Raw genomic sequence first — 23293 nt, 5'->3', positions numbered from 1 at the left:
ATCACTGAATGCATTACTTTGGCACCTTATGTATAAACTGCCATTCCAATAATGCTTTCTGTTTAATGGACAGACAGGCTGCGCTTCCTCCAGAAACAATTTGCAAGAGAGACTGTCACTTTCCTCTCCCTGCACTCTGGGATGGTGGTTCCAGCCCCTATATTTGCTTTGAGAAGGGGCGAGAGACACAGACACACTTACCCTTCTCCCCAGCGGCCAGGCCTCCCTACAGCTCTCAATGGGAAAGGGTTCTGCTTTACACTAAAGTACCCCCAGCCCAAACTTTGACATTTCAGCGAGAGCAGGAGAGCAACTGGAGCTGATCAAAGGCAGCATTTTTTCAGCTGTACAGTGAATGGGGGCCACAGACACAGGCTCTTTCATACTGGGGAGCTTCTCATGCACAACTCAAGCTGTGGCCTGCACTGCCCCCCTCCACTCCCCTCTAGCCTGTGCCAGCCCCAGCCCCTCAATGCTTCCTTTTGTGTGTGGGGATAGAAGGGAGGGTAGGGGCTGGCCTCGTTACATGAAACTTCTCGGCAACAATGATCACTTTTCCCTTACAGCATGTGAGGGAACATACAACTTTCCACCCCCACCGCCTAAGAGAGGGTGGGGGGGGGGGAGTTAGTCATCAGCAGGTCCTATCCTCGCCCTGACATCCAAACAACAGGCAAGACGCAACCCAATGTGGCTCCCACGCACAGCTCCAAATTATGACCTCTGAGGATCCTACAAAGGAGGAGATTTTTACCCTTCTCAGTGGCCAAGGACAGAACAAGGAGCCTATGGTCTGTTTGCAAGGAAGCAGATGTCACCTGCTTAGCAGGAAGCAACTCTCTAATTCAGGGCTTCTCTGCCCTCTCTTGGAGGCACACCTAGACAGTTTATTCAGGATTACCACAATAAATATGCATGAGATACATTTGCAAGCATAGAATTGCCTCTATATACTAATTTACCTCATACATATTCATTGTAGTAATCCTGAAAACTGTCTGGCTAGATGTACCTCTAGGAGAGGGATGAGAAGCAACTGCTGTAATCAAACAACTAGGAAAACTACAGAGATGCCGATTTATTCAGTTGCAGGCTGGAGATTTCAGGACTGTCCTGGATTTCTTACCATCCAATCCCGGTGCATTATGGGACTTACAGCACTGATTTTAATGGCCAGGATCAGGCACTACAAATCCCACGCTGCTTTGGGGTGCATGGTCAAAACCAGGACTGGCCAAAAGGTCTCCAGCCTGGAACTAGGTATCTTGGCATCTCTGAACTCAGAGAACATGTTGCCAGCAAAGGCTGTTGCAGCTTTGACACTGAAGAGAAAACAGGACAAAGTGCACATATAGTAACATAGTAGATGACGGCAGAAAAAGACCTGCACGGTCCATCCAGTCTGCCCAAGATAAACTCATATGTGCTACTTTTTGTGTATACCTTACCTTGATTTGTATCTGCCATTTTCAGGGCACAGACCATAGAAGTCTTGCCCAGCACTAGCCCCGCCTCCCCCCACAGGCTCTGCCACCCAATCTCGGCTAAGCTTCTGAGGATCCATTCCTTCTGAACAGGATTCCTTTATGTTTATCCCACAAATGTTTGAATTCTGTTACCATTTTCATCTCCACCACCTCCCGCGGGAGGGCATTCCAAGTATCTACCACTCTCTCCCCTTCAATCTCACTTCATGTCCTCTAGTTCTACCGCCTTCCCATCTCCGGAAAAGGTTCGTTTGCGGCTTAGTACCTTTCAAATATTTGAACGTCTGTATCATATCACCAGTGGCGTAGGAAGGGCGGGGCGGTGGGGGCAGTCCTCCCCAGGTGCACGCTGCTGGAGGGTGCAGAGAGCAGCCGCACGCCTGTCGGCTCCACTGGTTCCCTGCTCCCTCTGTTCCGGGGCAGAAAGAGCAGGGGGCCACTGGAGCCAACAGGCGCGCGGCTGTTTTCTGCACCCTCCAGCAGCCAAGAATGCACCGGGGGGGGGGGGGGGGGCTTGATGCGCCGTGGAGGGGGTACTATTGCGCCAAGGGGAGGGCTTGATGCGCCGGGGAGGGGGGGGTGCCATGCTGCACCCTGGGGGGGCGGACACCGCTGTACCTGGGGGAGGGGGGTGCGCAGCGGCGATCTGCCCTGGGTGGCAGCTGACCTAGGATCGCCACTGCATATCACCCGTTTCTCCTTTCCTCCAGGGTATACATGTTCAGGTCATCAAATCTCTCCTCATACGTCTTGTAACGCAAATCTCATACCATTCTCGTAGCTTTTCTTTGCATCGCTTCAATTCTTTTTACGTCCTTAGCAAGATACGGCCTCCAAAACTGAACACAATACTCCAGGTGGGGCCTCACCAACGACTTATACAGGGGCATTAAAACCTCTTTTCTTCTGCTGGTCACACCTCTCTCTATACAGCCTAGCAACCTTCTAGCTACGACCACCGCCTTGTCACACTGTTTCGTCGCCTTCACATCCTCAGATACTATCACCCCAAGATCCCTCTCCCCGTCCGTACATATCAGACTCTCACCACCGCCTAACACATACGTCTCCCGTGGATTTCTACTCCCTATGTGCTTTTCTTCGCATTGAATTTTAATTGCCAAACCTTAGACCATTCTTCTAGCTTCCACAGATCCTTTTTCATGTTTTCCACTCTCTCCCAGGTGTCCACTCTGTTACAAATCTTAGTATCATCCGCAAAAAGGCAAACTTTAACTTCTAACCCTTCGGCAATGTCACTCAAATATATTGAACAGAATCGGCCCCAGCACTGATCCCTGAGGCACTCCACTACTCACCTTTCCCTCATCCGAGCGAATTCCATTAACCACCACCCTCTGGCGTCTGTCTGTCAACCAGTACCTAATCCAGTTCACCACATTGGGTCCTATCTTCAGCCCGTCAAGTTTATTCAATAGCCTCCCGTGGGGAACCGTGTCAAAAGCTTTGCTGAAATCTAAGTAGATTACGTCTATAGCACGTCCCTGATTCAATTCTCCAGTCACCCAAAGAATTCAATGAGATTCGTTTGGCACAATTTACGTTTGGTAAAACCATATTGTCTCGGATCCTGCAACTTATTGGCTTCCAGGAAATTCACTATTGTCATGTTTTCCAAAAGCAGGAACTAGGTTAGTGAGCCCTTGGGCTACTGCTGAGGAGCGGCAGGCAAAACCACCCCACACCAGGAACAGGACAGAACTCAGATAGAAACAGCAAGACTTCACCTGCACTAGCCGCCCTTCCCCAGGAGTTGAGCCCCTGGCTGCAGGCGGCCGACAGGACTTACAGGACAGGGCTGGAACTGGAAGCTGCAAGCAGCCACTAAAACAGAGAACAAACACTGACAAACACGAGACAGAACTGAAAGCTGCCAGGCAGCCACTGAGCAAGAAACACAGACAAACAGAAACTAAACACAAAAGACAGACAAGGAACAAGTCTAGGAAACAAACAATAACCCTAAACTAAACTAACCACAGACTAACTAGAAATCAGACAAGGAACTAGAATAAAAACCAAGCTAGGCAGAAGTGCACCAAGCACCAACAAACCAGGGCCTTAGGCGATGCAAAGGCAAAGCAGAGAGTTTCCAAATGGCTAATAAGCCCAGCAGCAGCTGAGATTCAAGATGCAGCAATCACCAGGCAGCTACGGGTGCTGTACAGGCTCAAACAAGCCAAGCAAGTCTGGAAGCCGGAAGATCCAGACTGGACTGGGCTGAAGTCTGGAACGGGAAACAGCACACAGACAATCCAATGCAACCACCAGGTCTGGCCACCATGGGGCGAGATGACTGAGAGCCTGAAACATGGGCACGATTGTAACAACTATCCTTTCCTTCAGCATCGCTTCCATTACTTTTCCAATAACCGAAGTGAGGCTTACCGGCCTGTAGTTTCCAGCTTCTTCCCTATCACCACTTTTGTGAAGAGGGACCACATCCGCCGTTCTCCAATCCCACGGAACCTCTCCCGTCTCCAAGGATTTATTAAACAAATCTTTAAGAGGACCCGTCAGAACCTCTCTGAGCTCCTTCAATATCCTGGGGTGGATCCCGTCCGGTCCCACGGCTTTGTCCACCTTTAGCTTTCAAGTTGTTCATACACACTCTCTTCCGTGAACGGTGCTGTATCCACTCCAGTCAATCGCGGTCCTTCTCCAGGATTTTCTTCTGTGAAAATATGGAAAAACCACCAAGCCTGGGACATGTCCAGTGCCAGAACAGGGGGTCCAAGCAGAAATGTTATTTTTGTACTGCAGTGTGGATAATTTGCTCGTCACCTCCTGAAGACTCCCTTGTCAGTTGATAAGGACAGCTGGAAATGCACCACTGGTCTTTTCTGGGTGTACCGGTGGCTCTCCCCACTGGGGGGAAAAAGACCTGCCTGAAACAATCAGGTGCAGCTTCTAGCTGTTTTTGCAGAGTAAACACTCTTATTAAGGCAGAGCTGGCAGGTAATCCCTGTAATCAAGGTTCCAGGGAGGGGGGTTGACAGACACATTAGGAGCACAGGAGTCAGATGGTCCTGCAATAGGTGGAGGAGACTAAAAGTAGGATACTGAAGGTGGTGGGGGAGGGGGTCTCTGATAAACTCATTGCTCAGTGGCAGGCCTTCAGGGTGGGGACATCAGTGGCCAATCTATTCACCATACCTCCCCATCCAGAGGGAGAACTATTCCCTCAGTACCACTTCCAAATATTTGAGGAGTGCTTTCTCTTACTCTGAACTAGAAAAATAAAATCCTGCCTTACAAAGATTACAGGTCTTCTCTGTCCCCACTCCCACCTCCACTTTTCTTGGGGGGGGGGGGGGGAAGATCATCCCCAGTTTTCTTCCATGTTCACTGTCACATTTCTCCCTATTCAAGGCAGAGATCTCAACCCTGTCCTTTTATTCAGGAAATACAGACAGCACAGCTCATAACAACCAATCCCATGGGTGCCAGGGAGGGGAGGAGAGGTCCAAGATACAAAGAGTTATGTCCTTTCCTGTGTGTGTGTGTGTGTGGGGGGGGGGGGGGGGGGCTCACAACAATCTACCTAGCCTCAAAAGAGGCCAGCCTGTGTTCAGAACTGGATGGATTTAACATGTTGGTGCTCACAGGCAGGACTGGAGAGCAGCGGGGAAGGGGAAGTTACTTCTCCAGAGATCATGGCCCTAAGGCAAGTGGAATCAGGCTCCCGTTTTGTCCAGGTATTTAGCACCACAGGCCAAAATCCATGCCCGCCTAGGATGAGGGAGAGGATAGCATGTACACAGCAAGGGGGAGAGGAGATAGGTAGTATTAGTGAATCTGTTCCCTTCTCTCCAATCTGCCAGCACCCACTAATTACACAACACATGCTGATACCCCACTGTGCCTTCTGCTGGGTTCACACGTTACAGATTCCCAGCCAGGCAGTAATGCAAATGATTAGCTGAAGGGAGTGGTGAGGAAATATGGGTGACTGACACTTATGGGACCAGGCTGCCTTTACTACTGGCAAGACAAAAACAGCAGAGGCTGGGGGGGGGGGGGGGGCAGGAGTGCCTGTGCCAGCCTGCCCATCCCTTCCAGCAAAGGAAAAATATAGGGAAGGGTGAAGGAGACAACCGAGGAGCTGGCAATTACTTTCACCACCCAGGCAGCGTCTGCAGGGGCAGCATCAGAGAGGTAATTACAGGCTCTGGGGAGAAGATACACACACAGCACTTAAGACACCACCACTTCTACAACCCCCTCCCCCAACGCCATGCTCACACTCACACACTTTCACTTCCTCCAAATGTGCTTTTCAACTACCCATGTTGCATCCATACTTTTCATTTTTCAGTGACACCCCATAAAAAGGGGAAGACGCTGATGGCGATCAGCACAGTAACACCCGAATTCGTGTATTTCGGTACCAGCTAGGTAGGAGCTTTCAAAATACCTCAATCAGCTGGAGAGGCCCAGGGGATTCAGCTTCCAGAAAAGGGAACATTCGACAGCAGCCCTGTTCTGCTACTACTAATCAAGGGTGTCTGTATGTTTAAACATTCTCCTCCCATATTCACGGGTCCTTCAGTTCTCATGAAACTGTGCAGCGTTTTAACCGTCTGTAGTTTAAAGAGTTTTCTGCATCCATTTTTTTCCCAGCCACATGGAACCTAACTTTTCATGCCACCTCTCCTCCTGGCAGTACCGGATAGCGACGGGGATGGGCTCTGGGCTGTAGCGTATAACATAATAAAGGATTAATCCACCACAACATGCTAGAATCGCCCCCACTTACGAGCAGCCAGAACCTGTGCCTGCCACTACCTGCCCAAACAGCCCTGTTAGTGCTAAACTGAGTCCCTGCTGTTCTTCGCCCAAGGCTGGATCATCCCAGCCTCTCCCTTCCCTTCCCTCCCTACCTGCAGCTTCCTCCAACCCCCGCCTGTATTGTGTCTCTGTCCCCTCCAGACAGAGCTTTGCTTTCTAACAACCCAACCCGCACCCTCTCGAGTCCCCTTTCCCAGGAAAACGCCTCTCTTCACCCTGTCTGCTTTCTTTCTTGCAACCGGTATATTTCCACTTACAACAATAAAACAGCAGGTCAGGAAATTAGTTAACACACGTACACAAGTCCCCCCACACCCCCTTTTCACATTCTCCCTAGATCAAAATGCGATTTTTCCCCCCTCCTTTTCAGCTCTTTCTGAACCTCTGGAGCTCTTTAGCACTCTCTGTCCTTGAAACGGAAATTATCCGCGTCCTTCCTTGTAGGTTTTGTTTAAAAATCGTGGCTTTTTTTTTTCGCTTCCCTCTACCCCGAAACCTGCTTCTCCCGTCCCTCCTCTGAATCCTGTTATCTGCTCGTTATGGGACGTCCTTTGGGTTCAAATTATATATCAGTATCTTTGTAAAAGTTTGTTTCTGTGCAATCATTTTGTCAAAGAAACATATTTTACTTGCTTGTCTGTAAAGATCTACCAGACACCTGCAAGGTTCATCTCGTTTTAGATATGGAAAAACAAATAGAGATCTCACCAGGAAACAAACACACACAAAAGACACGGGCTTAAGACACAAAGGACAAATTAAATATTTACAGCTAGGTCAGGAGAGCAGGACGAAACCTTTGAGAACAAGAAAGCTCGGAGTTCAAAGAGGATGTAGGCAAAAAAACAAACAAAAAAAAGAGGCAACTATTGCAGGAAACAAAGTTGTTTGGAATTACAAATCCAGAATACATTTTTTTTTCTTCTTCCCGAAAAGGTTTTAAAGAAGTTTGTGTTTTCTCTTACCTGCTCTTCTTGCTGTGCAACTAACAGTGTGCAGCTAGAATCCACCAAAAAGGAGAGGAGAGAAAAAAAAAAACTGTAGCAGCCTTACAGAGAGGAGGAGACAAGAAAGAAAAGCTGAAAGCTAGCTTGAAGGACAATATGCATAAATCCACCCAAGCCTGTTCCCAGCCCTTTGTCAGCTTGCTGGAGGGGAGAAGCTTAACTAAAGCTGCCCTCTGCTGGACAGAACGGGAACCGCACCGAAGCCCTCAGCCTCCAACCGTTCAGAGCCTGCCGTACCTGTTTCTTCGTTTGGTTGTTTCCCAGGCCCGGGCTCACCTTATAAGTCATCTATTTCTGTCCTCAGAGACTGCATTTATTACATTTTTGTGCTGCATTATGACCAGACAAATAGGGGCCCTTTTACTAAGCCGCATAAGCGTCTATGCGCGCCAAAATGGAGTTACCGCCTGACTACCCACGTGGCTCTTGCAGTAATTTCATTTTTGATGAGCATATCAGACGCGTGCCAAGAGGCATTTGACGTGTATAGGTCATTACCGCCCGGTTACCGCATCAGACTTTACCACTAGGTCAATGGCTGGCGGTAAGGTCGCAGACCCAAAATGGACACACAGCAATTTTGATTTTGCTGCACATCCATTTTCAGCAAAAATTTTTAAAAAGACCTTTTTTACAGGCGAGATGAAAAATGGATCGATGCACGCCCAAAACCTGCGCCTACACTACCGCAAGCCATTTTTCAGCGCGCCTTAGTAAAAGAACCCCAGAGGTTCTGAAAGGTTTCCCTTCAATAGGAACCTAAGTACAACGAGCAAGGTATTGTACTGGTACATTAGCACAGCCAGGGCCAGTGCAATATTAGATGTCTCAGGCAAATCTTCAGTTTTGCCCCCCCCCCCCCCCATTAACTGTCAAGTCCAAGCACATCCCTTCTCAAGAGTTTGATCATTGAATTGCAACATCACCCTTTCCAGAACAATCTGCCCCCAAAGAAACATCATGCTTTCTGTTAAATATATTTACATAATGAAGACAATTCTTACCTCCAAATGCTGCTTTAAGCCACTTTTTAGACGTTTTTCTCTTTCAAAAATTAGCAGGGCCGGCAGAACCCGGTAAGTGTGGTAAGCATGGCAGGAGGGTGCCGACCTCTGGAGGGTGCCCCACAGGCCACGCTTACTGCCGCCTGGGTGGCTCACGGTTCCAGCCCAGCTGCAGGCAACTCTCGGATCCCATCTGCCCGCCCCCAGCTCCCCGACAGCCCTCCTTTCATTCCTGCCGCCCTGGGAGGTTTAAATCTTTTATTTTACCTCAAGTTGCAGTGGCGGCAGTGAAAGCAGCAGGCTCGCCTCTAGCCTTTCCTTCCCTCTCAGTGTCCTGCCTTCATCTGATGTAATTTCCTGTTTCCGCGAGGACGGGACACTGAAAGGGATGTGAAGGCTAGAGGCAAGCCTGCTGCTTTCACTGTCGCTGCGACTTGAGGTAAAATAAAAGATTTAAACCCCGCAGGGTGGTAGGAACGAAAAGGGGGATGTTGCCAGAGAAGAGGGTGGGCAGGTGGGCCTGGGGTTGGAACCGGAACTCGTGGGCTGAAAAGGGGGCAGGTGGGGGCTGGGACAAGTCACGACATGGATGGGAGGGCAGGAAAAGGTAAAGGAGAATCACTGGACATCGATGGGAGGGGAAGGCAGAAGAGAATCGCTGAACATGGATGAGAGGGGAGGGCAAGGGAGAGAGAAGAAATTGCTGGGCATGGATGGGAGGGGAGGGCAGAGGAGAATCGCTGGACATGAATGAGAGGGGACGATAGGGGCAAAGGAGAATCGCTGGACATGGATGGGAGGGGAGGGCAGAGGAGAGGAGAAATTGCTGGACATGGATGGGAGGAGATGATAGGGGCAAAGGAGAATTGCTGGACATAGATGGGAGGAGAGGGCAGAGGAGAATCACTGGGCATGGATGGGAAGGGATGATAGGGGCAAAGGAGAATCGCTGTACATGGATGGGAGGGCAGGGGCGAGAGGGGAATTTCTGGACATGGATGGATAGATGGATGGAGGGGAGAAAAGGGGAGAGAGGACAGTTGCTGGACATGGATGGATGGAGGAGAGAAAAGGGGAGAGAGGAGAGTTGCTGGACATGAATGGAGGGGAGGGCAGGGGAGAGGAGAGGAGAGTTGCTGGACATGGATGAATGGAGGGGAGGGCAGGGGAGAGGAGAGTTGCTGGACATGGATGGATGAAGGATAGGGCAGGGGAGAGAGGAGAGTTGCTGGACATGGATGGAGGGGAGGGCAAGAGAAATTCTGGACATGGATGGAGGAGAGGGAAGACAGGAAGGAGATGCACAAGGAGGGAAGGGGAGAGAGGAGAAATGCTGGACAGGGATGGAGGGAAGGAAAGATAGAGGAAGGAGATCCACATGGATGGAGGGAAGGGGTGAGAGGAGAAATGCTGGACATGGATAGAGGGAAGAGAAGACAGAGGAGGAGATCCACATGGATTGAGGGGAAGGGAGAGAGAAGAAATGCTGGACATGGATGGAGGGGATGGAAGACAGAGGAAGGAGATGCACATGGGATGGAGGAGAGGGGATAGAGGAGAAATGCTGGACATGGATGAAGGGGAGGGAAGAGAGGAAGTGAGATGAACATGAATGGAAGGAAGAGTGGAGAAATGCTGGACTTGGATGGAGGGGGAGGAAAAATGCTGGACATGGAGGAGAGGGAAGAGAGAGTAAGGAGATGCATATGGATGGAGGAGAGAGAAGAGTGAGGAAGGAGATGCATACTGATGGAGATGAGGGAAAAGGAAGAGAGGAGAAAAACTGCACATGGATGGAGAAAATTGGTAGAAGCTGAATCCACTCTATACCTCCTCGAGTCAAGTCTGCGGAAGACCCAGCTTTTACTTATGGATGTAGGGCAAGAAATGAAGAAGAAAGGAGGAAAGTAAAGAAATAAATGGAAAGGAAGACCTGGAAACAGAGTTAAGAGAACAGTTAGAGAGCAGGAGAATCAGATACTGGGACCAACATGATCAGAAAAACAAAGTCACCAGACAACAAAGGTAGACAAAAATCATTTTATTTTCATTTTAGTGTTTGGATTATGTCCAATTTGAGAATTTACATCTGCTGTCTTATTTTGCAATGTATAGCAATGTGTTTCTTTCTGTTTTTCTGTTCTGTGCTGCAAGCAGAGTCCAGTTTCTTAGGATTTCAGGTTAATTTTTGAAGAATTTGAAGAGAGGCTATCTCTGTTCTACACGTGTGACTGCAAGGCCAAGTGTCTGAATAGGGATCTGTTTGTTAGGTTCTGAGATTCTGGTAATATATTTTTTCACATTTGGCAAGACTGTTCTTTTAATTCCTGGTCTGTATGCTAATTTGTTTTGTGTCATTTTGGGTATACTGGAGCTGTAACAGCTTACAGAAGTTATTTATAAGGGGAAAAAAAGTTATTTTTCTTCTCCTATACTGGTGTAATATTTTCAATGATGCCTGTTTATATGTGCCATGACTGGTAAAAGGGGTGTGGCTACTGTGGGTGTGACTACTGTAGGGGCAGCATAGGAGCCGACTCTGGGGGTGATGTGGGTGCTTGAGCACCCCCAATATTGAGAAATTTCCTTGTATGTGTCCAGGGAGGGGTTATTTCCACTGAACTTTGCACCCCCAATAATTTTGAAAAGTTGGCTCCTATGAGGGGTAGAGCCATAGTGATCCCACCCCTGGATAGGTAGGGGGCGCTGACTAATAGGCTGCAGGAGGGCGCCAGAAACCCTAGCTCTGGCCCTGAAAATTAGTACCATAGTAACCTGTGGAACTTTGTAAGTCTAAGTGCTTTGAAAATACGCCTCCACATGTCTTTTCAGTTAAACAATGGAAGGGCCAAGGGGCACCATCGTTGGATTGTGCTTAGGGCATCAGTTGGACTTAATCTGACCCTGTATCTGATCACGAAGGAAGTGGCAGATATGGCTCTGGCCACCTTGTTGGGCAGACTGAATGGACCATGAGGTCTTTAATATGTTGCTATGTTACTATCCTTCTCGGTTCATCTGCTGCTTTTGACTTGCCGCCGCTAATGCTCCCCTGCCACCGCCAGGTACCTTTGCTGACGGGGGTCCCCAACCCCTGCCAGCTGAAGTCCCCTTCAGCGCCGGTCTCCAAGTCCGGCGCGTTCACTGATCTGGATTCTGTTTCTGTGAGTCCTGACGTCCTGCACGTTCCTACGTGCAAGACTACAGGACTCACAGAAACAGAGTCCAGATCAGCAACGCGCTGGAGACCGGTGCTGAAGAGGACTTTGGCTGGCGGGGGTTGGGGACCCCCGCCGGCAAAGGTACCTGGCGGCGGGAGGCATCGTCGAATGTGACGGGGGAGGGTCGGCGGCAGGAGGGGGGTCGAACGTGGAAGGGACGGTCGGCGGGGGGGGGGGGGTGAGAAAGCAGGGGGGCCAGGGCTAAATCTGCGGGAGCCCATGCCCCCGTGGCCCCACCTAGCTACGCCCCTGTCACCACCTACTCCTCCATACGCTGTCCTCACTTGAATTTTAGGGCTCTGTTCTGTCTTGATTTTCTCCTTATCTCTTCCATCGCACTTGTAGTGTATGCTCTGGTGGATCCTTCTCCACGGCTATCCTACTATCAGTCAGTGGACCTCAGATCTCTGACTTGGGACCTCTTCTTTTCTCTATTTATACTAACTCCTTTGGTGCTCTGCATAGGCGGTCGGTGACTCAGACGTTTGGGGAGGCTAAAGTGTGGTGGGGCTGGGGTATGGCTAGGGAATGGCGCTATGGGGTGTGGTGGTCCAAGTTAAAATCCTTGGGGTGCGACACATTCAGTCCGTGTAGCAGTAAAGGGACAGTGGGGGCACTTTTGAACAACCTACCTCCTCCCCCACCTACTAACTCTGTTACAGATGGTAATATACACATTGAACACTCTCCCCAGGAAATTATATTCCAAAGAAAAATTAAAGTAATGCACCAAAGTAATACAACATATTAAACAAAACAATATTTGCAGCATTCAGGAAATATATAGAGCTACTTTAACACTTGGCTCCCAATCAGCCCTAGCTCCGAAGTCCAGCATCTTCCTGTTGGCCATGGGACCCGTGAGCTACAATTGAGAATGACATGAGCTAAATCCAAATCCAAAATCTAGTATTGGGCATAATGTGAAGGAGTACAAAACCTTAGTCACACAGGACCAATAAAGCAAACCCACCATGCCATAATAAGGGGTATGTTTACTAAGGTGCGTTAGCATTTCTAACATGCCCTTAAATTTAAGGCGCGTTAAAAGCTAATGCACCTGTACATTTCTACAGGCGCATTAGCGTTTAGCGCACGTAAACCATTTATGCGCGTTAAAAACGCTAACGCGCCTTAGTAAACATAGGCGTAAGTCTTACTTCCAGAAATCACACAACAAGGCCTACCTTGGTCATCTGGTTAGGGCACCCTTTTGTGCAGGAACTGTCTTTACTGGCTGGAATAATGGACAGTTTTCAGATGAATGGGCTATCTGAAAATTGGACATCCTTCCAGCAAGGAAAAATTGATGCTTAAGGTTCTTTGAGCTTGTGTGGCTGTCAGGACTATTGTTTGGAATGCAGCAGCTCACTACCACCCCAGAAGCTGCTGCCTTAGGCAACTGCCTGGTTTGCCTAATGGTTAACCAGCCCCACCCCGCCCGTAAGTGATAATCTGAGGAATGTACAGGCGGATTTAAAGTACTTTATTGATTTGATTTATCATCTTTCACTGGTGAATGAGAGGTGTAGGGAGGACTGGAGACAGTACTGCTAACAGCTACAAAGAAAATAAAATGGAATTTGTTGATGATAAGCAATACAAAGGCTGTCCTGTATTGCCAGAGATAATGCATTCCTAAAAGAGAAAAGAGTGTATCCAGTCAGCATGTAAAAGCCAGCCGATGAGAACGCCAGGGTGCTCAGAGAGAAAGACAGGAAGCACTGTGCTTCCCTCCCCTTCCTCCTGGGACCTTAAACTTACCAAACAAGTTGTAGGTGAGACTGTTTTTTTTTCTCTTGGATCTCTCTCTCAACTGCTGGTAAAGCAGTCATGTGATTCCGAAACAATTATTAGGCGAGGGTGCCCCCTGGTGTTCTTTGTACCTGTTTTACTAAAATGTCCCTGTCTGGGTTGTAAAGTTGATGGAACATGGCCAATTCTTGCGTTAGTTACCCTAGTTCATCTATGGGCCGATGCTCAGAAGATAACGCCAGCGCTAGAGCTGATTACCTACTACTACTATTTAGCATTTCTATAGCGCTACAAGGCGTACGCAGCGCTGCACAAACATAGAAGAAAGACAGTCCCTGCTCAAAGAGCTTACAATCTAATAGACAAAAAATAAAGTAAGCAAATCAAATCAATTAATGTGTACAGGAAGGGGGAGAGGAGGGTAGGTGGAGGCGAGTGGTTACAAGTGGTTACGAGTCAAAAGCAATGTTAAAGAGGTGGGCTTTCAGTCTAGATTTAAAGGTGGGCAAGACGTAGGGGCTCAGGAAGTTTATTCCAGGCGTAGGGTGCATTAATCTCTGCAGAATGTTCAGAGGGCCCCAGCATGGAGCTCATTTTCAAAAGAGAAAATCGTCCAAAGAGTGGCATAAATCTGCATTTGGACGTTTTTCTCACAAAAACATCCAAATTGATATTTTCAAAACCAATTTTTAGACATTTTTTTTAATGAAGTCCGTCAGAAGTGCATTCTAAGGGGCATGTTAAGGGTGGAATCTGGGCTTTCCTAACACTTGGATGTTTTTCAGCCATAATGGAACAAAAGTGTCCAGGACTAAAACTAAGACACTTTGAGCTAGACCTGTTTTTATAATGAATAAGGCACAAAAGGGTGCCTTAAATAACCAGATGACCACTGGAGGGAATCAGGGGTGACCCCCCCCCCCCAATAACTCCCCAGTGGTCACTGACCCCCCTCCCACCCCCCACAAATGTGAATACAAATAGGATTTAGCAGCCTCTATGACAGCCTCAGATGTTAGAGCCAGGTCTATTAGAGCAGCCTGCAGGTCCCTGGCCTAGTGGTTAGTGCAGTGCACCATGGCGTGGGGGACTCTGGTCCCTATCTCTCTCTACCTGTCACATTTGTGAGGGAATCTGTGAGCCCTCCAAAACTCACCAGAAACCCACTGTACCCACATATAGGTGTCCATTCACCCATAAGAGCTATTGTTGTGGTTTACAGTTGTGGGCAGTGGGTTTTGGGGGGCTCAGCAGACAAGATAAGGGAACAACAGTGAGATGTGTACCTGGGAGCATGTTTTTGAAGTCCACTGTGCCACCCTAGGGTGCCCCATTTAGCTCCTGGGATGTCTGGGAGACCAGTCTATTAAAAATGACGCCCCTCCTACATTCCAATGGCTTGATTTTCTACGTTTTTCACTTGGTCTTTTGTTTTGTTTTGTATTGTTTTTGCAAATGTATCAAAAAACAAAATGTCCAAAGCACAAAACCTTGTTAGAAACAGTACTTTCGAAATCAAAAGATAGACGTTTGGAAAATGAACTTTTCTTTGCCAGTTTTTGGACATTTTTTTTGCAAAAGTCGTAAAAACAACATACGACCACCTAAATTTCCGGAAATCACTAAAAACAAACCTGTTCAAAAAGGCATACCCCACCGACCCAACATAAAAGCCTGAATACCTGCAACACAACGAAACCAAAGCTCGTAATGGATATAACTCAACCCTTCCTCTCTAAGATCCACTAATGTGTCTGTAACACATGATCCTTATTTTACCACAATATCACCTTGTATGTGTTCATATCGGAATTGGCGAACACCGATACGGTACTTGTAAGCCACATTGAGCCTGTAAATAGGAGGGAAAATGTGGGATACAAATGTAACAAATAAAAATTTTTTAAAAAATGTTTAAAGTCAGACTTAGATGTCATAACAAAAATGCCCCTCCATGTGTGCCAAAGATTAGCACAAATTGTATTTAAATGTAGTCAAACTGATGTTAATGAGGTAATTTCCTATTCCCTCCCCATGCTTTTACCGCTGGAAACCAAACGCCAGCTTGGAGTTGGTGTCCGTGTTTGAAGAGAGGATTTCCCATGATTTTTTTCTTAAAATGTGGTGGTTTTGATTGAATTTGGAAGCAGAAGGAAGCTCCAGAAGCCTCTAAGCGCTGGGAGGGAAAGACACGTGTGCGAGTCCGAGCAAAGCCAGAAATGAAAGCACACATTGGCGCCTGTTTTCTGCGCTTAAATATAAGCCTTCAGGGAAAAACAAATTGAAAGGCTTATATTTAAAGGTGCAGAGGAACTGCGCCAATGTATGCTTCACTTCCAGGTTTGTCTGGGGCATCCGCACAAGAACCACACTTACTGTGAAACTGTTGTGCGCATGTGCCAGGCATGTTCCTCCCTCTTATTTGCCTACGATTAATGTTGAGCATTGGGGAGCTATTTTTCTGTGCTCTTACTGTGCTATTCCTGGGCACTGTTGGCTATAGTGCTGGAGTTCTGAGCATCGGTCGACTAGAGCATGACAGTTTTGGCAGAGCAAACGCTGGTCTATACTAAGCAGGGGCGTAGCTATGGGGGGCCATATCGTCAGCGTGCACAGGAGAAGCAAGAAGAAAGAAGAGCAGGGGGCGCCGGTGACCACGCTGAAGAAGGCTTCCACTGGCGGGGGTTGGGGACCCCTGCCAGCAAAAGTATTTGTGAGGTGGTGAGGCGGTGGGGGGGGGGGGGCAAGGAGGCGAGGCGGCACTCAAAATGTGCCCCCAACCTTGGGCTCTGGCCCCCCTCCCACTGTGAGGTCTGGCTATGCTCCTGGTACTAAGCACATCACACAGGGCTCTTCCTGATGACTTTTTCAGCAGGTGCCAGAATCTTAAACAGCAGAAAACAGACCTCTATTTCCTGTTCTATTCTCCCCTCAGAGAGGAAAGGGAGAGAGGAACTGCAGGGCCAATGTAGAAAGCTAGTGCAGAAGGAAGCATGCAGGGCTAGTATGATGCCTGCATGCACGTTTCTGGGTGCCCGATGCAGAAAAAGAAGCTAGCCTAAACAAAAGAACTAGGGGTGTAGACAACTGCTCATTTGTTTTTTTGGGGGGGGCACCGATTCCTCTTTTGTTTTCTCCTCCCCCCCCCCCCCCCCAATTAAAAAGTTTACTTTTGCTGGCGGCATAGGAGCCAACTTTTCAAAATTATTGGGGGTGCTAAACCCAATGAAAATAATCCCTCCCTGGACACATACAAGGAACTTTCTTAATATTGGGGGTGCTCAAGCACCCACAGAGTCGGCTCCAATGGCTGGCGGGAATGTCTAAGCCGCAGCAGCTGAAGAGCTCCGCAACCCAAATCTGCCCTGGTATGAGGAAGTTTGTGGGGTGCTTTCCAGCCACTGATGTCGGCACTCTTTGCACATGCTCAGTTCATGTGCACAAACTGAGCATGTGTAGGGAGTGCTAGAATCAGTGGCTGGAAAGCACCCCACAAACTTCCTCATACCAGGGCAGATTTGGGTTGCGGAGCTCTTCGGCTGGTGCGGCTTGGGCATCTCTGCCAGCCATTCATGGTACTGTATTTTTTTGGAGGGGCAGGCCCCCCCGTGGCTACACCACTGAGTTAGACACCAGTGCACAGCATATTAAAATGAATGGTAACAAGGCTATTAGCTATTCCGCCCCAACGCAGAAAACTGTGCAGAACAGCTTCAGACGAGCAGCACAATGCAAAAACTTGAATGTTGGGTGTGAGGAAGAGTATGAGGGTTAAGACTATTCTTCTAAAGCAGCATCTGTGAGGATTTAGCTTGTGTCTTCTTTTTCCTGTCAGCCTAAGAGTACCCACAACTTAAGACAAACGGGAGGTTCTGTGCACAGGTTCAAGCAGAAAAAAATTGTATCTGTGCATGTACTGAAATTTTGTTCTGCAAATAAATACTGGCATCACAAATATTTTATGTGCAAGAAATACAGTGCACTCCATTTAAGTGCACGTCGGATAAGTGCATGCTCTGTTTAACCGCATGCCGTACTTCAGTCCTGTTTTTGGCGCCATCAATTTCTATGGGGACAAACTTCGTTTTAGCGCACCACTGATAAGTGCAAGATTCGCTTATATACATGGTTTAAGACCGCTCCTCTGCAGGAAAGACTCCGCATAAGCGCGCGCACGGAATATGGAAGCCGATTGGCGTGTGACAACCAACGAGATTTCAAATTTACCACCCCTTTAACTGCCAGAGGCAGAATACGCGAAAGAATGCTGTTAAAGTGTACACTGGGGTCGTCGTTGTCATTGTCGTTGTTGCGGTGGAACTGTAAGACTTTAACACTGGCTAAACGAATAGAAGTTCTTAAAAAATTAGAAAACAAACAAAGTCAAGCATTTTTGCTAAAGAATATGGTGTCAATTCCAGTCAAATTTCACATATCTTGAAGCAGAAAGATCAGCTTCTGGAAGACTGGCAAAACAATACAAATCCGCACAGGAAACGTAAACGGGCGGGAAAAGCTGAGGATATAGAAGATGCTCTTCTTCGGTGGTTTTCTCAAGTCAGGAGCAGACAGTTTCCTGTCAGTGGCCCACTGCTTATGGAGAAAGCTAATCAACTAGCTGAAAGTCTTGGACTAACTGAATTCAAAGCCACTGTTGGATGGTTGGAAAGATGGAAGGAGAGGAACAGCATAAACTTCAAGAAACAGCATGGTGAAAAACAAGACGCTGATGACTTTGGTGCTGAAAATTGGGTTGTTTCAGTTCTTCCTACCATCTTGAACGAGTTTGCACCTCGTGACATTTTCAATGCTGATGAAAACGGTCTCTACTGGCGAGCGATTCCTGATGGAACACTTGCATTCAAACATGCCGAAACTACAGGAGGTAAAATGTCGAAGGACCGACTGACGATCCTCCTTTGCTGCAATATGGATGGGAGTGAGAAGTTGGAACCCTTTGTCATTGGAAAGAGCAAACAGCCCTGTTGCTTCAAGAAAGTTAAGCAACTTCCTGTGTCATATGAGGCTAACGCAAATTCATGGATGACTGGGGAAATTTGGAAGCAAAGACTAAAGAAGTTAGACACTAGAATGCGGGCACAAAAGCGTCAGATTTTGTTGCTTTCTGATAATTGTGCTGCACACAGTGATGACGTCAAGCTGTCTAATGTCAAGGTGATCTTCCTGCCACCAAACACTACCTGTCTGATCCAACCTATGGATCAGGGCATAATAGCCAATTTCAAACAACATTATCGGGCTCTTGTGCTACGTTGTCTGATGAGTGTTATGGATGGCCAGACTGGCAAGGATAAACGTGCTGTTGAACTGGCTCGTAATCTATCACTGTTGGATTCCCTACATATGCAGAAAGAAGCCTGGAATCATGTTACACAGGCAACCATTGTGAACTGCTACAAGTGGGCAAGCTTTGTTAAGGATGTGGAGAGGGACGAAAGAGATGCAGCTGTTGCAAACGCGTCAGATGAACAGGTTATTGACATCCCAGCCGGTGTTACTAAAGAGGAGTTTCATAGCTACGTAGCTGTTGATTACGATCTACAAACAGCTGACGACAGCACTGATGTCGAGATATGCGCCTACAGGCAGGCAACATCAGCTGATGATGATGAAATGAGCAGCGAGGCACATGCTGACGAAATTCAACAACCTCCTCCTGTCACTTTTGCAAGAGTTCTGGAGAGTCTCAACACCGTGCGGGCCTATCTGGAGGCCACTGGATGTCAGTGCTATGACAGTTTTTACCGTCTGGCAGACGTAGTCTATGGAACTCACAGACCCAATAGTGTACAGAGGACTATGACTGATTACTTCAAGTAAGCCTAACGTCAGTTAACGGAGACTGTATACTGTACGTATAATAATAAACAGTACTGTACATATGTTTATCAGATGTCAAGCTTCTTTGGGTCACAACGGTTAAGTGCACGCTCTGGTTAACTGCATGCATTTCTTTGGTCCCAGACCCTTGCACTTAAGCGGATTGCACTGTATTTGTGATACTGTTATTTCTCCATAGAATACCATTCCAGCACATGCTCAGATGTGTGCCGGCACTTTTGCTCGGAGGTGCACACAATACTAGCTGTCCTCAATGTAGAAATTTGTATGCATGCGTCTAGCTTGCTTGGCCTGATCAGCACACAAGTTCTTCACGCTTCAGACTTGCATATGATTAGCTTACTGTATTAGTAAGCAAAACTTTGGTGTTACATTAGCCTTAGCGACCATGCACTTAGCCATCAACACACAGTTCTAACTCAGGACTTTCTGCCTCGGCCCTTGAGCTTGGAGCAGGCAGGGGCACAAAGTAGAGCAATTAAGAATTATTTTGCACCCTAATACTCTCCTTCTCCTTCTATTCTCTCTCCTTCCAGTCCTGATGTGAACAAGATAAGAGGAGGTAAGGCTTCAGGGCAAAGCAAAGCTTCCCAGCTTTTCCAGCTTCCCTCCCCATGACATTCAGAGAAAGATCACTTTGGGCTGGATTTAGTCATTGGCACTGAATGGTATTCTACAAAGAGCGCTCCGGGATGGGTACCCGGGAATCTGCGCCCAACTTTGTGTGCGAGCATGTACACCAACTGAAACCAGAAGTAAATCCTGGCATGGATCCCCTGAATTCTATAACACTGTGTACATTTTAAGGGAATGCCTGTGACCCACCCATGTGCCTCCCATTGTTACACCCCCTTTTCAGATTCACATGGAAACACTTAGATGCTGTTCTATAGCAGGGCACCTAAGTGTAATTCCTCACAGATCTGCTTTTCCGCACCAGACATAGCACATACGATATGGAATTCTCTTGTTTAAATCTATATAGATCTATTGTAATTTTCTGATCACTTATTCTGTGCTTGGTGGGGGTGGGGGGTTGCTAGTGTGTGGTTTCTACATAGTCTGCAAATCAAAGAAAATATTTATTTGCTCAACATGTAATTAAACTCTGGAATTAATTGCCAGAGAATGTGGTAAAAGCAGTTAGTTTAGCAGGGTTTTAAAAAGGTTTGGACAAGTAAGTTCCTAAAAGAAAAATCCGTAAGCCATTATTAAGATGGACTTGGGAAAATCCACAGCTTATTCCTGGGATAAGCAGCATAAAATCTATTTTATTCTTGTGGGATCTTGCCAGGCACATGTGAACTGGATTGGCCACTGCTGGAAACAGGATACAGTGCTTGATGGACTTCTGGTCTGTCCCAGTATGGTGATATGTACTTTCTTGCTTTTCTTTACCCCATATGAGACATTGCTAATAATCAATTTGGATTTTTAACTCAACTTTCCAAATAATGGTCAGGGCTGTGTACAGTAGTTTTAGAGTTCAAATTCAATAAATCTCTACCCAAAAGAGCTTACAATCTAAAGGTAGCTGAGGCAATGGAAGATGCCCCCCTCTCCACCCTCTTTTCCAGAGTGGGAAGAACGGCAATGCTGTTTTAGGGACCAATAGAGTATTTGCATTCCTTAAGTAGGGTTTGCGCTGTGTGAATTCTGGGAATTAATTCTTTTGGTATAGCTGATTTGCTATATAAGTTCTGACTGACTTTTGCATTACTTTACAAAGTATCTGGTAATGGAGGGAGTTCATCACTGTTAATGAGATGATAAAATAATTTGAATATTTTTTAATTAATAGTTCAGTCCAATGAAACATTTCAGAGGTTACCTTCAGCCACTGTGGTATGGATTTCTTTTCATTTATAAATATCTTGATTTTTTTTCAGTCTGCCCCTAAAAATTACAAATAAATCCTTATCCGAGTATCCTTATTTCAATCTAGTTACAACATAATTTATGAACCATCAAGTAACTACCTCAATGTTCATAGAAACTTTCTTAAATTTCTTTATTGAAAACTCTCAATATTAATATATTGTGGAAACTCAAAAGAGTAAAATCTTTCTTCCCGACATACATCTTCCGTACCTTGGTACAGTCAATGGTAATAAGTCATCTGGACTACTGCAACGCACTATACACTGGCTGCAAAGAACAGAATATCAAAAAACTCCAAACAGCCCAGAATACCACAGCCAGACTCATATTTGGAAAAACTAAATACGAAAGTGCAAAACCCCTTAGAGAGAAACTTCACTGGCTCCCACTCAAGGAACGCATTGCATTCAAGATCTGCACGATTGTACACAAAATCATCCACGCAGATGCCCCAATCTAAATGCTAAACCTCGTGGATCTGGCTCCCAGAAACGCCATAAGATCAGCCCGCAAATTTCTTGATCTATACTTCCACAGCTGTAAAGGACTAAAATACAAGCTGACACATGCCACCACCGTCTCCTACATGAGCACGCAGCTGTGGAATGCATTACCTACAGCCCTCAGGGCCATTGACGAAATAACTAACTTTCGCAAATCTCTGAAGACACACCTCTTCAACAAGGCCTACAAAGAGAACCCTTAACCCTACAAAACTACCTCACCAACCCCCCCAGTTAGTAATGCCCACCTCCTATACTATCCTGCATAACACCTTCCTTCTCTCTTCCCTTACTTTATCTTTGTACACTTCTAACTGTATCTGAAACCCCGAATTGAATATGTCATAACAAAACTCTGTAAGTCACACTGAGCCTGCAAATAGGTGGGAAAATGTGGGATATAAATAAATAAATAATATATATATATATATATATTTATATATATATATCTCCTAACTAATATTAACCCATCACACCATCTCATCCTCACCGTTCATTCCTCCATTCAAACATATGGGTACCAACATCCCAACATTTTTTTAACCTATAATTCGTCTAATATCTATTACTATAAGAATATTCCATTATTCAAATACATATAACACACACTGGTTTTATTTCTTAGCGATGATTCCATATATTGACCCTTAATAAGTGTCCATCATATCTCAATTGCTATACACCAATGTCCACTTATCTCCAGCGCTTTTATTCCAGTGTTTGTGATTCCCACATGTATCTCCAAACGCTGTATCCAAATCTCAAATAACGTTTTGTCTAATGCAATGTTCTTATTTCTGCAACGACCAGTCCACTTTTCCCTCGGTTCAGTTCTTCAACAAAAATCACATAAATATCTGCCTCTTGAAACCACCACCAAACCCCTACACAAATCTGTGTTTCGCTGGATGCGTCATCAGGGGTTTTAACTTATACTTGTAAAACATTCTCTTGGCTGCTTTACTTGTTCTGCCAGTTCCCCTATGAGGTCAACTTCCTTGTTCTGAGGCAGAAAACCAGCTGAGCCAACAGCATTCATATGAAGATTGCAGCACTAGGGCTGCTTTAGCTTGTTTGCTGCTGTTGGTCTGGAGAAGCAGCAGCAGCCAGGGTGGGAGCCAGATGTAGTTAAGGACCGGGTACTGCATATATCCTGCAGAGAAGACCCCTTGGGGTACTTGTACCATGTGTTGAGAACCTCTCAGTTAGACCATTACATCTATGGGTTAATATAGTCACTGTGGATTGGGTTTTACTGTTTTTATTGTGGTTAGTTTTAACAAGGGATCAGGACTTTTATTTTTGTAATGCCCATGTTGATACAGCCTTCTATCTGAATGTCTTTACTAACCTTAAACCACAGATAGGGGTCCTTTTACTAAGGTACTACTACTACTTATCATTTCTAAAGCGCTACTAGACATACACAGCGCTGTATACTTGAACATGAAGAGACAGTCCCTGCGCGACAAAGCTTACAGTCTAATTAGGACAGACAAACAGGACAAACAAGAGATAAGGGAATATTAAAGTGAGGATGATAAAATAAGGGTTCTGAACAAGTGAATAAGGGTTAGGAGTTAAAAGCTGCATCAAAAAGGTGGGCTTTTAGCCTAGATTTGAAGACAGCCAGAGATGGAGCTTGAAGTACCGACTCAGGAAGTCTATTTCAGGCATATGGTGCAGCAAGATAAAAGGAACGGAGTCTGGAGTTAGCGGTGGAGGAGAAGGGTGCAGATAAATTTACCCAGTGAATGGAGT

The 23293-nt window shown here is 46.6% G+C and overlaps 1 protein-coding gene across 3 annotated transcripts in view; it reads right to left on the bottom strand.

Annotated features, from left to right (window-relative positions):
• PLXNB3 (plexin B3) overlaps nucleotides 1-7400 on the bottom strand; it is a 171812-nt gene extending 164412 nt beyond the window's left edge. For 2 of the 3 annotated variants that reach the window (XM_030194078.1, XM_030194080.1), the window contains exon 1: nucleotides 7265-7400. The gene's annotated coding sequence lies outside the window, so the exon portion shown is untranslated. Of the gene's footprint in view, nucleotides 1-5925; nucleotides 6005-7264 lie in introns of those variants that run through there. The other variant, XM_030194079.1, reaches the window with a different exon arrangement.
• Nucleotides 7401-23293: the final 15893 nt, after the last annotated feature.

This window comes from Microcaecilia unicolor, chromosome 2, assembly GCF_901765095.1.
Source record: "Microcaecilia unicolor chromosome 2, aMicUni1.1, whole genome shotgun sequence".
In the NCBI taxonomy this organism is placed as follows: Eukaryota; Metazoa; Chordata; class Amphibia; order Gymnophiona; family Siphonopidae; genus Microcaecilia; species Microcaecilia unicolor.
This window is presented reverse-complemented; position numbering and strand designations above follow the sequence as displayed.